Here is a 14,724-nt window from a genome sequence, read left to right as displayed (position 1 = left end):
CTCCGCGACTCACTCCGACAAACAATTCGTGTAACAGCAATCCTCGCTTCATCATAGGTGAACCACAGCGGCGAAAAGGCTCGAGTGGCGCGAAACGCGGCCACCGGACCTGTGGATGCCGCCATTTCTCTGTATCCCGTCATGCAACGGAGAAATCATAGGGCGCAGAAAGAGATGGCGCGACAAGCATCTCTTATAGGTTGCAATGAGTTTTATGGATTACAATGTAAAGGTTACATGACAAATTTTGTTGATGTAACCTATAAATCATTAATGTAACCTATAAACCGCTTTTACCTTCACGCTTGTAACCCTTAGAGTGGACTGGGATAAAGAAAACATCAAAATGGTTCCATTGTAACCTTTATTCTATAGGTTTTTTCCGTTTATGAGTTACAATATAGGTTACAAGGATTAGAGTGTAGAGTACGCAAGGACGACAAGCCTTGTCTTGTGAAATGAAAGGAAAACAAGTCAGTCATTTTTTTTCCACCGCATTTACGACTGAGCCGAAACGGAAGGACCTAAGGTGGTCAAAAGAAGAAAAAAGAATCGAAGTTCCGCTACTTGACACTGTAGTGCAATATAATGAACATATGCGTGGTGTGGACCTGATCGACCGCAATGTGACTCTTACTACGGGATCTTGGTGCTTAGTTATAAGTGGACGCTGCGCTTTATTACTCATTTTTTGGACATTGCCTGCTGCAACAGTTGAGTGCAGTACGTAAGCGACTGTGAAGTGGCCGTGTTTCTTAAGGCGGACAGGCTTGATTTGCTGAGCTTGAAAACAAGGATACCTAACGTGCTCGTCAAAGCGGACTATACCCAATTCAAGGGGGTCTAATTTAAACGCAAAAAAAGAGCGATCAGGAATCCATCACGCGGAAGAGATCCAATGTGATTCCTCTGCCCCGTACGCGCTTCGACTTTACAGGACTGTATCCTGAGCATACTAAACTACAGTTCCAGGTGAAGCGTCGGAACTTCCAGTGCAAGGGAAAGTCGTGAGTAAAGGGCCGGAAATGCGACGTGCTTCTTTGCCTCCAAAGTAGAAACTGTTTTCTCGAATTCCACACGCCATAAGTCCCACAGCCCACACTTGAGTACCAGCAAACTACCAAAAAGTTTTGTTCCCGTTCTTTCGCGCCATTTTGTGTTGAATAATGAAATTTAAACAAAAAGTAAAAAAATTCCCCCGCATTTCCCCGAGGGGGAGAATGTGAAAGTGCGAATGCACGGTTGTCGGCCCGCTTGCGGCGCTTGCGCTCGGCCCCCGCAGCCCACCGCCTCGCCGCCTTCTCTTCCATCTCTTCCATCGGGTTTGTAGTATCACGTGTACACCACGCAGTTATCAAGCCGCTATAACGCCGCTGAGTCGCCAACGCACGCCGCTGACGACGTAGTTTGAATGCGTTAAAGATATAAGGCGCGTCACTAACGCTGATATCACGTCGCGTCCGTGGCTTGGTCGGTAGAGCGTCGCGCTGCGGCCGCAAAGTCCGCGGATCGAAACCTGGCGCCGGATGCTGTTTCTTTATAGAGGAGCACTGCGGACGCCGACGCCGGCGGTGGATGGTTTGGGGTCGCTTATAAAGTGTTCGCACTTAAAAAAAACTGTTGTTTCAGGACTTGGGAGGTTAGTTGCGTGCTTAGCCAAGCCAGTAAATCCCTCTACAAAACCCAATCGCACTCCTCATTTTTTTTTCCTTTTGCCGAACCCTGCCGACCACGACCGAAAGTGGCTTTTCCACGGGTCGCGCAGAACAATTTGTTCGAAGTTGTTTAAAGTTCGCTTTTTTCACCACACACAAGCTGTGCGAAAAAGCCATACACACGAAATGCTACCTTTAAATACGTCTGTGCGCGCCTTCAGTTGCAACGGCATACTATTCGACAACATGGCATATGTCAACACCCTTAATCGTGGGTGTCACCTACGATTCACATCAAAATGAAGGGCTGAGAAGTGCTGCTTGCGATCTAGAAAGTAGGCGATGTAAAGTAGGCGAAGGCATCGTCGTTTGACATGCTGTCGTGTTTCTATTTCTCGGTTTTTCATTCAAACGTGCTACAATGATGATCGCCGCCGAAACATTGCTCGATATTATGCCGTGTTGGGATATTCGAAACCTCGGGAAGCCCGTCGGCGGCTATTAGCGAGGGATCATCGAAAAAAACAGAGAAATAAAAAAAGCGACGTGCACATTTCTTTTTCCCCGCAAGCGGAACGACGTGCATAATTGTCTTACCTGGCGTAAAATGTAGACCCCCCCCCCCCCCCCCCAAACCGTTACAAAAAGCAGACATACGCAGTGCTCCTGGTCGTATTTTAGCGTCCACCCTTTTCTTTTATTTCCTTTGGTATTAAAAGCCAAGCTTTTTATGCCGCGCCGATGGCGTCGAGAAGTGAAAACGCACTGCAGGAAAGGCAAATTTACACAACGGGTTTCACAGACCGATGATGGCGCTAAGCGACGGTACATCAAGCGCCTCAAGAAAAGAACGTTTCCCGCGGTCGGAATCGAACTTGCGTCCTTCGAGTCACGGAGACGAAGTATTTCCCAAGGCGCCATTCAGACACGCTGGAAACAGTTTGAATTTCGGACTTTGACTCCGGTTGCATGGTAGAAAGCTTCGCCTTGTAACCGTCTTTCTCTCAAAAAAAGACTTTGATTTTTCTTTTTTTCTTTTACAAAACATGTACCCACGCGTGAGGTAAGTGGACGCCCTATATGATTTAATTATGCTCAACAAATGGAGAATAGAGAACGAAACACACCCATACTTCGCAATTACGGCCGAAAGTTTGTGGTTCCGGTATAAGTACAACTGGGCGGTAAGTTTGGCGAGTTGTTTACTAACTAAGGAAATCTAGTGAACACTTAATAGAGACAGGTAAAAGAGGCGACGAAACACACGCTAGATGTGTGTTTCTAGCGCGTGTGTTGTCTAGCGTGTGTTTCGTTGCCTCTTTGACCTTTGTCTCTGTTTAGTGTTCGCTTGTACGATGATTTCCTTAGTCCGGTATAAGCTTAGGTTTGTCCATAAATCTGGCCCTTGAGCGTAGGCGCTTCTTTGTCTTCCTTCTTTCCGCCCTCTGCTACATTTCCATTCGCGAACGCTGGGCCGGCGCCACCTGCAGCCGCATCGAGCGAACACGCTTCACATGGGCTGTGCAGTTTTTCATTCAGTTGTGCGCAAATCGGTTCCCCGCCAATCTTCGACGCTGCCAGCGGACTCATCTCGCCGTAGTGCACCTATGGACGTTTGTTTGTGACCAGCTGGTGCACTCTCGACGAATTCCCGACTCTTTCCTGGACGAGCACGCTAGCCCTAATCCCAGCGGTTAGGCCTCGCCCGATTGTGTTCCATGCAGGGCTCGCCTGGTGACGGGGGCCGCGCAGCGGAGTCCCCTAGTTCCAACTCAAGCGAAGCGGACGAAAACACGATGCTGCACGACTCCAGCGAAGGTGACAATGCAGAAGCCTACTCCGGTAACAATTCAGACTGGATCAACGTCGTCACCAAGGCCCAGCGGAGACGACTGCGCAAGGCAAACAATGAGGTAGGCCTGACCGCCGCGTCTTCAACTCCGTCTTCACCGCTCATACGCAAGGCCACCCCCAGGCCCAGACCCCTGCCCCAAGATGACTTTAAATTGGTCTTGCGCCCACAAGGCGGCCTCAAGCTCGCGAACGTAGAAATGGCCGAAATTTCCTTGGCTCTGTTGAGGACGATAAACTTTACCTGGCGCCAGGCTAACCTCAAGGTGCGCTTAGATGCCGTGCAAAATATAGTCACGATCAGCACACCGTCCTCAGATGCAGCCAAGGCTCTAAGCAACGTGAGACAACTCAGGATCGCCGATGCTACCCATGCCGTCACCCTGTATGGACTAGCGCCCGATGATTCATCCAAGGGACTGATTCGGGGTGTGCCCCTGCGCTTTTCCGAAGCCGAGATCCTTGCCAACCTTGACCAAAGCCAGTGCGAAATATACGCCTGTCGCAGGCTTGGCCAATCTAATGTGGTGATACTCACCTTTGCCGGACTCAAGGTCCCGTACTTTGTAACCTTGTTCGGCGCGGAGTATCCCTGTTCGCTGTACAAGAAGACGGTCCCCGTGTGTACCTTATGCCACGAAACCGGACATCGATCCACAGCGTGCCCACAGCCAAACCTCAACGTGTGCCACCACTGCGGCCTCCGAGAACCTAAACAGAGCCACACCTGTGAGCCACTGTGCACCCTCTGCGGCGGCTCCCACCTGACGGCGACTCAGGGCTGCCCGAAACGCTTCCGTGAGCCTTACATCCTTCGACGGAGAGAGCAAGCCAGGCGCCAGGCGGAGGAGCAAGCCACGAGTAAAGGCTCTACACTGCAACGTGGGCGGCCCAGGGACCGCTCTAGTACCCCTACCCGGCGAAGGCGCAGCAGCACGGGCTCCAGGTCCAAGTCGACCTCCCGGAACAATGTGCTCAAGCCTGACATGACCACTAACAAGCAGGTGAGCTGGGCACATGTTGCGTCTCCCACTGCTCCCACTAACCCGAACCACCGCCCACCACACGAACCATCACCTACTCCGTGCCAAGAATGTACACAACTCAGAGCACAACTAGCAGCACTCCAAGCCAGACTTGAAAGAATTGAGAACTCCCAAATGGGAAGTGTTGCAGACAAACGAAAGAAACCCAATCGCCCTGACCCAGAACAGTCAACACAAATGGACACAGCTCCCCCACCACCACCAACAATGAATGATCCACAAAGCACGACACTCGAGCGTCCCGCAGGAAATCAAGTCCAGACACCAGATGCCTTGCAAGTCGCCCAACCCCAGTGGTTTCAGGCGGCCATAACAACCGTAATGGAGACATTGACTAAAAACATAGATGTGCAGTATAATGCCCTACGACAGGACCTACAGACACTACACCAAGACGTACAAGTATTGAAGCAGGATGTAAAGGCCCTTAAGCAAGAAGGAGAGCGTCACAGCATCCGCATAGACCGCCTCGAAACTGCGAACCCACGCAGCAGTCGCAGGGTCTCCCCATACTTACGAGAATCTTCAGTCGAAAACAAGGACTCAACCATTCAACATAACGGCCACATCAAATAAAACAAACGCCACAGTGGTTCTCCAATGGAACTGCCATGGTATAAAAAACAAGAAGGGCGAACTTCAACAGTACGTCTCCTACCTTGACCCTCAACCAGAAATAATTGCATTACAGGAAACTAATAGTACCCCTCGTCTGCCAGGATACATCATATATGCCGATCCTACAGGAAATTCTACAGCGATTCTCGTCAAAGGTTGCGTTGCGGCGACTCAACACCTCACTCCACAGAAAGACTGCGCGCATACGCTCGTCGAAATTCTATCTCCGTCAGCAAAGAAGAAATCCAATTTGTTTATACTTAACATGTATTGCCGGCCATCGCGCACACAGCCTGGAATACGAGACGTTATCCAGGAAGCCCTATTATTGGCAAGAAACTCACCCCTTATAATCATGGGAGATTTTAACGCCCCACAACAATTATGGGGGTACTCTCACAACTCCAAAAAGGGGAAAGCTATAGTACAATCCATCCAGCAAGATCATCTAACGCTGCTCAACGACCCCGACACACCTACTCGAACGGGCACCAGCGTATCCAGAGATACTAGTCCCGACCTTACTTTATTAGCGGGACCTCTAGATATTACCTGGACTAATACGCAGGAAAATCTTGGATCTGATCATGACATAATCCATCTGTTAATCAAGGACAAAAATTACAAGGCTCGTATTGGATCAGCCCGCATCACGAACTGGGATGGTTTCCGCCAGGCCAGGGTCTCACAGGACCTCGACTCTGAACTATCCTATGAAGAACTGACGCAGGCGGCTCTTAGAGATGCCCAAGCACACACTCAAACTGTTGATACATCTTACAGGATACCTTTTGTGGACGCAAAACTCCTCCACATATGGGAAGCGCGACACAGCCTCACGAGAAGGTGGAAGCGGCAAAGACACAATAAAAAGCTCCGGAAGCGTATATCCCTCATAAACAAACAGGCTGAAGATTATGCGGCAGCACTATGCAAAGATAATTGGTTACAAGTCTGCGATGGCCTACAAGGCACATTGACCACAAAGAAAACATGGCAACTAATTAGGAACTTAATCGACCCTCTGAAAAGTAAAGGGGCGTCTAACAGGGACCTAATACGCACACTCAACGCCTATTCTGGAACCAGCGCCGAACTTCTGAAAGAGCTGGAGAAGAAGTACCTCCAGACACATGGAGGCTTTTCTCCCCCTCCCTACAAAGGAAATCCTAACCCCGGGCTAGACAAGGAGATCCAACTGTACGAGCTACGAGAGGCAATAGCAGAGAGCAAGCGGAACACTGCCCCGGGCCCAGACCAAATTACAAACAAGCTTACTGCCAACCTAGATGACCCCACCATGGAAATCCTGCTTAGACATTTTAACACCTTCTGGATGAAAGGAAAACTCCCGGATCAATGGAAGATGGCTGAAGTTCGCTTCATCCCGAATCCGGGCAAATCGCCACACATTGAGAACCTGCGACCGATATCGCTAACATCCTGTATTGGCAAAATTATGGAAAGAATTATACTGAAAAGGCTACAAAACCACCTTGATGCAACACAACAAATGCCGGACACAATGTTTGGCTTCAGGAAACATCTCGGGACACAAGACGTGCTCATCCAACTGAAGGAGGAGGTCCTCGTCCCTGCCACACGTCACTCCCCGAGGGCTATCCTCACTCTGGACTTGAAAGGAGCCTTGGATAACGTGGCACATGAGGCGATCATTCGAAACTTGGCCAACACAGGATGCGGGGAGAGGACCTAGAACTACATTGTTCATTTCCTTTACAACCGCAGATCCATACTCAAGATCGGGAGCGTCACCTCTAATCCCATCACTCTCGAGAGTAGAGGGACCTCCAAGGCTCAGTCCTCTTCCCATTACTCTTCATTGCGCTCCTGGATCTCCCAGAGCAGCTGAGAAGAATACCAAACTTAAGCCATGCCCTGTACGCGGACGACGTGATCCTGTGGACGGGCCCCGATTTTCTAGGAGGGTTGCAGGACACACTCCCTCGATGCCGACAGTGTGAATGAGTACGAAAATGGATGTTGGTTGCGTGCTCGCCACAGAAGTCTGAGCTTATCGTGGTGAGCAGACGCCGCACAAATAAGGACAAAATCACGCCGAACAGAATCACCCTCGATGGGCAGACATCAAGCCAAGCAAATCCATCAGAATTCTGGGTCTGCTCATCCAATGCATTGGTAGAGCAGACCAAGACCATCGAGCATGTCACGCATATGATAAGCAGGGTCACGAACCGACACAGCGGCATGAAAGAGGATGATATGGTCAGGCAAATCCAAGCGTTCGTCCTCTCACGAATAACTTACGTGACTCCATACGTCATCCTGAGTAGAACGGAACAGGATAAGATCGACGTGCTCATACGCAAGTCACTTAAGCAAGCCCTTGGATTACCCATGAGCGCATCCACAGACAAGTTACTACGTATGGGGCTGCACAATACTGTATCGGAACTCATTGAGGGCCACTTGTCAAATCAAAGGGCACGGCTTGCTCGTACACGAACGGGCCGCAGTGTACTGACCAAACTTCAGTGGGTTCCACGAGACCAGCCTCAGTCGCAGGTGATCCCGGAATCGTGGCGTAAATCCATAATAGTCCACCCGATACCTAGAAACATGCACCCGAACTACCATCAAAGTCGCAGAGCAGCACGCGTAAAAACGCTGAATCAGATTTACTCCCGAGTCCCGACGACGACCTACACCGACGCAGCCCACTACAACGGTAAAAGAGCCATGGTGGCCGTGGTGACGGACGGGTGTAAGCATTTGACCAGTGCATCCATTCCAAGAGCCACAACCAAAGAAACTGAAGAACTTGCCATCGCTCTCGCCCTCACGCAAACCAACACCACGACCATTGTCACAGACTCACAAGAGGCATGCCGCAGCTTCATGTCGGGATGGGTGTCATCCGTGACGCTACGCATCCTGAAAAGCAAGACGACGGACAGGAAGGTGGCAATTGTGTGGACACCGGCGCACTCCTTCATGAGAGGCAACGAACACGCCCATCTCATGGCCCGAGATCTCGCCCACCAGGCCGCGGAGGAGATACCGGAACCCACGCCACTCAGAACCTTCCACGAAATTACCCAACACTACAGGCTCAGTAGAAGAACATTCCCGGCACCACACACAGAGCTCTCAAGGAACCAAGAAACCACACTCAGACTAATACAGGCAAATACGTTTCCACATCCAGTCAGGATGCATCTGTATTTCCTACACAATTCGACGCACAATGTAAATTCTGTACTCAACCAGGCACTCTACGGCACATAATATGGGAGTGTGTCAAGAACCCAGACCTGCCAGCCCCTTTTCCTTCCCCTACCCCGGAGCAGTGGGAGATACTGCTGTCCAGCTCCCTCCCTCAAGATCAACTTCTGCTGGTCGAGAGGGCCAGTCGAGCAGGGACAGCACATGGTTACCTGAAATGAGGAACCACCCCACCTTCGTTCAATAAAAAAGCTTTGTCTCTCTCTCGCGAACGCTGCACGCCAGACTCCAGCACCGCAACGAGAGGCATCCTGCGCGTGACGTCACAACGCTCGAAGCACCGGTGTTCCTTGGAGAGACGAGGCGAGAGGCGCACTGCAGTGAAGGCTCCCGCAGCCAATGGGCTTGGCGTTACCTGGCACTGGCAAGAACCAGTTCTGCTCCGTTTGCTCGAGATATCCTCACGCTACTTGGGAGCCAGCACATTGCTCCTGCTTCACGACTTCGTCGCCTTCCGCGACTGATATTTCACCAGGGTATAAGTGTAGCGTACGAGAACCTCATACAGTAAAAGCTCGTTAATTCGAACTCACGGCCCGGCCCCGGCACAGCCCTGTATATTTAAACGGAGGAAAACTCCCGATAATTCGACCACGTCGGTACCCAGAACGGCTAATTCGAACTATGATTCCCTGGTTTCCACTGCTCCTGGCAGAACAAGTCGGCCCAGAGTAATTACAATGCGTTGCAAATCCAAACCGAAGCAAATTTACTAGAGATGCAAAACAACAAAACAGAAAAGACAAAGCGCGAAACGCACGCTACGCTCCTGCAACCGCTTATTTCGCGTCTACATAGGGCACCGCTCCACTGGCGCCAGTGCTCCGGCGCATGCCATTATTATATACAAGGAATTATTTACGAAATCACCTGCCACAAACGTGTAGTAGCGCCTAATTCGCGATAATGAGTCCAGAAGAGGCAGCCCGCGCAGTGTGGAGCAATTTTCATTCATTACAGCGCCCGCCTGCTAATTCGAACTCCGCTTAATTCGAACAATTTCATGGTTCCCTTCGAGTTCCAATTAACGAGCTTTTATTGTACTCTATACGACCAAAACAACTGCATAGGCACGAGAGTGCGAGTGTTACAGTGCTGCTGCGAGCAAGCGTGTGGGTTTCATTCCATTTCCTTTATTAGAGGCGAAGCCCCTTGTGGGCTGGGGCCGTTGGCGACTCCTGTCGTCGTCATCGTAATCGTCGTCTCATGTAGTCACGGTACTAAAACACCGGGTCACTCGTTTACGCCTCACACTAGAACGCGTAGTGCTTCAAAGACCCGAGACCTTTACAGCAAAGCTATATAGCTTTACCACCCAACGGTTTCATCTCCGTTGGCAAAAAAAAGCGAAAGCGCCAAAATACACTTGTATACTGCATGCTTCGCCTCTCCCTAGGTTTCACGTTAGTGGACATGGCCCGGATTTTTTTTTTTGTTCTTTAAATATCCGGGGGCATTACGGGGCGGAAGGGTAGCTTGAACTAAAGTGTTGCAATGTACACAGAGAAAACACCAGCAACAACGAATAAAAAGAATGCAATTAAAAACAACAGCAGCTAGGAACAGTTGAAGACATTGGGTGGCCATGCACCGCTGATGATGACTGTGGCAGGATGGCCCTACGGATTGGCCAATCAAAGAATCCATCACGAGATAGCTTTGCGTTCAACCACCGTCGTCATCTTCCTGTAGGGGAACCCTGAGTACCACACCCCCACTGCGCGTGCCTGGTGAGGCACCGCTGATGATGGTTGTGGCAGGGTGCCCCTAGGGATTGGCCAACCAAAGAATCCATCACGACAGACAGACAGACAGACAGAGAACTTTATTGAGGTCCAGAAAATCCGTGGCAGTCTTAGTGACTGCGTCCTGCGGATGGGGGCCGCACTTGCGCAGTTGGAGGAAGTGCTTGTTCCTCCGCTCTTTCGCAAGCAATCTGGACAGCCCGGAGTTGAATCACGTACTCTTCACTTTGTAGGGCTTCTTCCCACTCTTTTAAGGAGCATGTGGTCCTACTGCATTTTGTGCAGTGGGTTTGGATGTCGTGTGCGAAGTGGCTAAATACGCTTCTCGAGAGGAATGTACCCGTTTGGAGCATCCTAAAGGAAGTGGATTGGGATCGCTGAAGCTTGGTGCGCGGGACTGCGTTTTTTTCTCTCTAGCTTGTAGTGTCCCGTGATCTCGTTGAAAGTTTGTAGCGGATCTCTATACTTTTCCCAGTCACTGGTCGTCGAGCGTCCTACGCTGCCGCGGTGGGTGATTTCACGCGCGCAGTCATGGGCCATCTCGTTGGGGTTGGGGATGTTCTCGTGTATTTCGTGTCCCATGTGGGCAGGGAAACACGTGATGTAGTGATAGTCGTCCACGCTTCTGTTGTTAATGATTCGCGCTGCTTCCTTGGCTATCGTTCCTTCGAGGAACGCACCGACTGCTGCCCATGAGTACGAGCAGATGTTCGGTCTCGAAGGGTCGGCCATAGCCAGGGCAATCGCCACTTGCTCTGCGATAGCGGGTTTGTGGGTAACTACGGATGTTGCGTTCAGTAGTTTGCCTGCATGGTCGGTCACGACCCGACGTATTTGTTGGTGCGGCCGTATCGTACTGCATCCACGAACGTCGACGTTCGCCGCCTTTCTTGTGCAATTTTCAGTAGCGCCTTGGCCCTGTCCGCCCTCCTGCCTTCGTTGAATGGCGGGTGTATGTTGGGAGGGATGGGCCTGGTTTCGAAGGTCTCCCTGGTTTTTCCATCTAGTTTTACTTCGTAAGCTTCAAAATCTTCAGGGATGTTCCCCGTGGTGAAGAGTATGGCCCTCCCTTAACTCGTAGCTAGGAGTCTTTGCCTTTGGGCTTCCCTTTGGGCTTCGATGATCTCTTCTAGTTTTTTCTGTACGCCCATTCTTTCAAGCTTTTCTGTGCTGGCACAAATAAGGAGACCAAGTACCCTCTTGACGCATTTCTTAATGAGCCTGTCGACTTTGACCACCTCGGTTTTGGCCCAGTCTACCGCTGCTGCGATGAAGTTTACGCGACTCATTAGGAAGGCGTTGCAAAGTCTTAGGAGGTTGTGTTCCATTAAGCCCCTTCTCTATTCGATACTCGTGCGACGAGTCGGATTGTGTCTTCCGATTTCTTGGCGAGCTTTTCGATAGTTTTCGTATTCTGTCCTCGGGATTGTATCATTAGTCCTAGGACTCTCAGTGTGTCTACAATGGAGATGGTTTCCCGTATTGTGTTTCGATGCGTATGTTCGCTTGGTTAGGGGGTGGATGACCTCTACCGCCCTTCCTATTAGATCTGTACAGGAGCAGTTCCGATTTCGCCGGCGACAGCTTGAGACCCAGTTCACGAATGTAGCTCTCCGTTGTCTCCAGGGCAGTCTGCAGAGCGTGTTCGGTTTCTGATTCCGATCCTTCAAGACTCCATATAGTGATGTCGTCTGCATAGATGGCGTGATTGATTCCTTTAATTGTACTTAGTCTGTCTGACAGTCCTTTCATGGTGAGGTTAAATAGCAAGGGATACACGACGGTTCCTGGCGGTGTTCCTTGCGGCCCCAGCTTGAATTCTCGTGATTGGAGGAGTCCGATCTTGATCGTTGCTTTCCGGTATCTGAGGAACGACTTACTGTACGAATGGAATTTCATCCCGTGGTTCTCTTTGGAAATGACTTCAAGTATGAATTTGTGTTTATCAGTGTCGAATGCCTTGGTTAAGTCGAGTGCTAGGACGCCTCTCACGCCTTTGGAGTAGTTGTTCAGTATCTGGTGGCACAGCATTAGCATCACGTCCTGGGTCGATAACCCCGGCCGGAAACCCACCATGTGCTTGAAGATATCATGTTTCTCGATGTAGTCCGATACTCTGTTTTGTACGACGTGCTCGCGTACCTTTCCAATGCAGGATGTAAGTGATATGGGTCTCATGTTGTTGGGGCCCAGAGGTTTGCTTGGTTCGGGGATCAGTATCACTGATGCCGTTTTCCATTCATCAGGACCATCACGAGATAGCTTCGCGTTCAACCACCGTCGTAATCTTCCCGTAGGGGAGCCCGGAGTACCACACCCCCATTGCGCATGCCAGGCACCGCTGATGATGATTGTGGCAGGATGCCCCTAGGGATTTTCCAACCAAAGAATCCATCACGAGATAGCTTCGCGTTCAACCACCGTCGACATCTTCCCGTAGGGGGACCCTGAGTATAGTATGCGAGGCATTCCTCCTCTCCTCTCCGGGATTGCTCAACGAATGGCAACACCTACGGCTCCGCGCGCGATAATGCGAAACAGCTAAGGGTTAGAGACGCGACCGTAGCCGCTGCATACTCCGCTGAGGGCGCCACTGTAGCTCCCCGGTATCAATGACGCGCGCGCGCACCCCGCTCCCCCTATTCTGCTCCCGCAACGCCGCGATCGAGCTGAAAACTAATGAGAAGTTGAGTCGACACCATGGCTGCTTCGCATACTACTCAGGGTTCCCCTACGGGAAGGTGGTGAAATTTTTCTGTGCTCGTGGCTCGCAGCGCACCACTGGCACCGCGTGGCCAGCACTCATCCATGGTTGCTCAGCCCCGCCAGTACCGCGCTTAGGGATCGTCCATGTGCGGCGGCAGGGGACTGTACTTGCTGGGGCGCCGCCACAAATCGATTGCGTGTCGGAAGAAAGACATGATTGTAAATAAACAAATAAAAAGAGCGCAAAGTACGAGCACAGAGAAACACAGTAGACTGCACGAGCGCTCACTACCAACTAGTTTATTTCGAAACCCTTCTCATGACGCCAATATATCAGAGGCGTGCCTGTGCACAGACCACCTGAAGAGCAAGCCACACTCGCTCCTACTGATTACGGCATAAAAGGCGGAACTCGGTCTCCCGCAAATACACCAACACCTGACTGACAAAATCTGTGCCCGTCTTTTTCAAGCCATGAACCAACTTGCCCAACAGACCATTCTTTCACTTTAAATGGTTCGAATCGTGATACATACTCTTGCTCTGAGAGAACGAATATTGTATGCGAGTTTCTTAATCCGTAGATGCGGATTTGAGGTTGCCACTGACGAAGCCGTGGGTGCATGGAGCGTCTGAGCAGATTGATTCGCTACGTGACACTAATGAATGACGATGATGACGTCAGACGGACAACCAGGAGTTACTAGAACGGAATTAATTGCCTACGTGTGTTCAAGAATGACGTTTTTGCGGAAGAAGGAGAAGACATTGCATTTTTAAGGTTTAATCACATCAGAAATTTACGCACTTAAAAAGGAAATGTGTTAAGGTCGCGTTTCTAGCAGCTGTAATCGAATTCATAGCAGAGCGTAGTCAAGCGCGAATAGTCGTAACTTTGGGCTAATAATGTTCGGTAAACGATAAATATACATAAGGAATAACAGCGCGGATTGGCTAGCGGCCTCCTGCGCTCCTGAAGTTAAACTGGCGCTGGTTACTCGAAGCGGAGTACTCCATGCGACTGCGCAAAAAATATTCAACCCAGCCTGGTGGGTAGTGGGGCTACCACGAGAAGAACCATTAAGCACGAGCAGATTTAGATAGACCTTTGACAAATAATGGAATGGAATGGACGACTTTATTGCAGGAATGAAAAGATTGAGCGCTTCAAGGTTGCATCCATTTAGTTAAAAATTGCGTAGGCAAATTTGCTGAGTTTAGCGAGAAATCGAATTGCGGAAAGCGTGCTAGACCATTAAATACTCCATCAATTTTCATGGGACGCTTGTCAGCGAAATAGGACGATAGTTGGTGTAGACTGCATGGTTGCTTAACTTAAAGAGCGGCACAGTCAGCGCAAACTTCCGCACATCGGCAACTTTGTTGGTTTTTGATGATTGTAAGACAATTATAAGAACTATTTGACTCGACATCAAAATATTCTTTTAACGATTTACTGTTGATTTCAACGCAGCGAACAGAAGATGATAACTTAAGTTCTGTGATGAGATGAAAAATGTCTTAAATTTCTTTGCAGCCGGTGTAGATTGCTAGTATTGTGCCCGAGCAAGGGTTTATAGTAAGAAACGAAAAAGCCCTGTTATCAGGAAGAAGAGAGAGAGAGAGATAACCTTAATAGAAAAGGATGACCGCTGTGCACGCTCATCGCCATCTACTGCATCGGTCCATTTGTGAGCAAGTTCTCTTTGGTCAGTGCCAGATAGTACTGGAAGGGGCGCTTTGTCGTGCCCTCCTTGTGACCGTGCCTGGTGGGCCCAATGGTGGCGAGAAAAATTGCGTCAGTGATGGCTTGTATTTCTCGGGTTGTGACTGAGG

The sequence above is a fragment of the Haemaphysalis longicornis genome, unplaced genomic scaffold (genome assembly GCF_048455015.1).
Source record: "Haemaphysalis longicornis isolate Haplotype H1 unplaced genomic scaffold, Haemaphysalis longicornis Haplotype H1 scaffold_14, whole genome shotgun sequence".
Lineage (NCBI taxonomy): Eukaryota > Metazoa > Arthropoda > Arachnida > Ixodida > Ixodidae > Haemaphysalis > Haemaphysalis longicornis.
Note: the sequence above shows the minus strand (reverse complement) of the source record.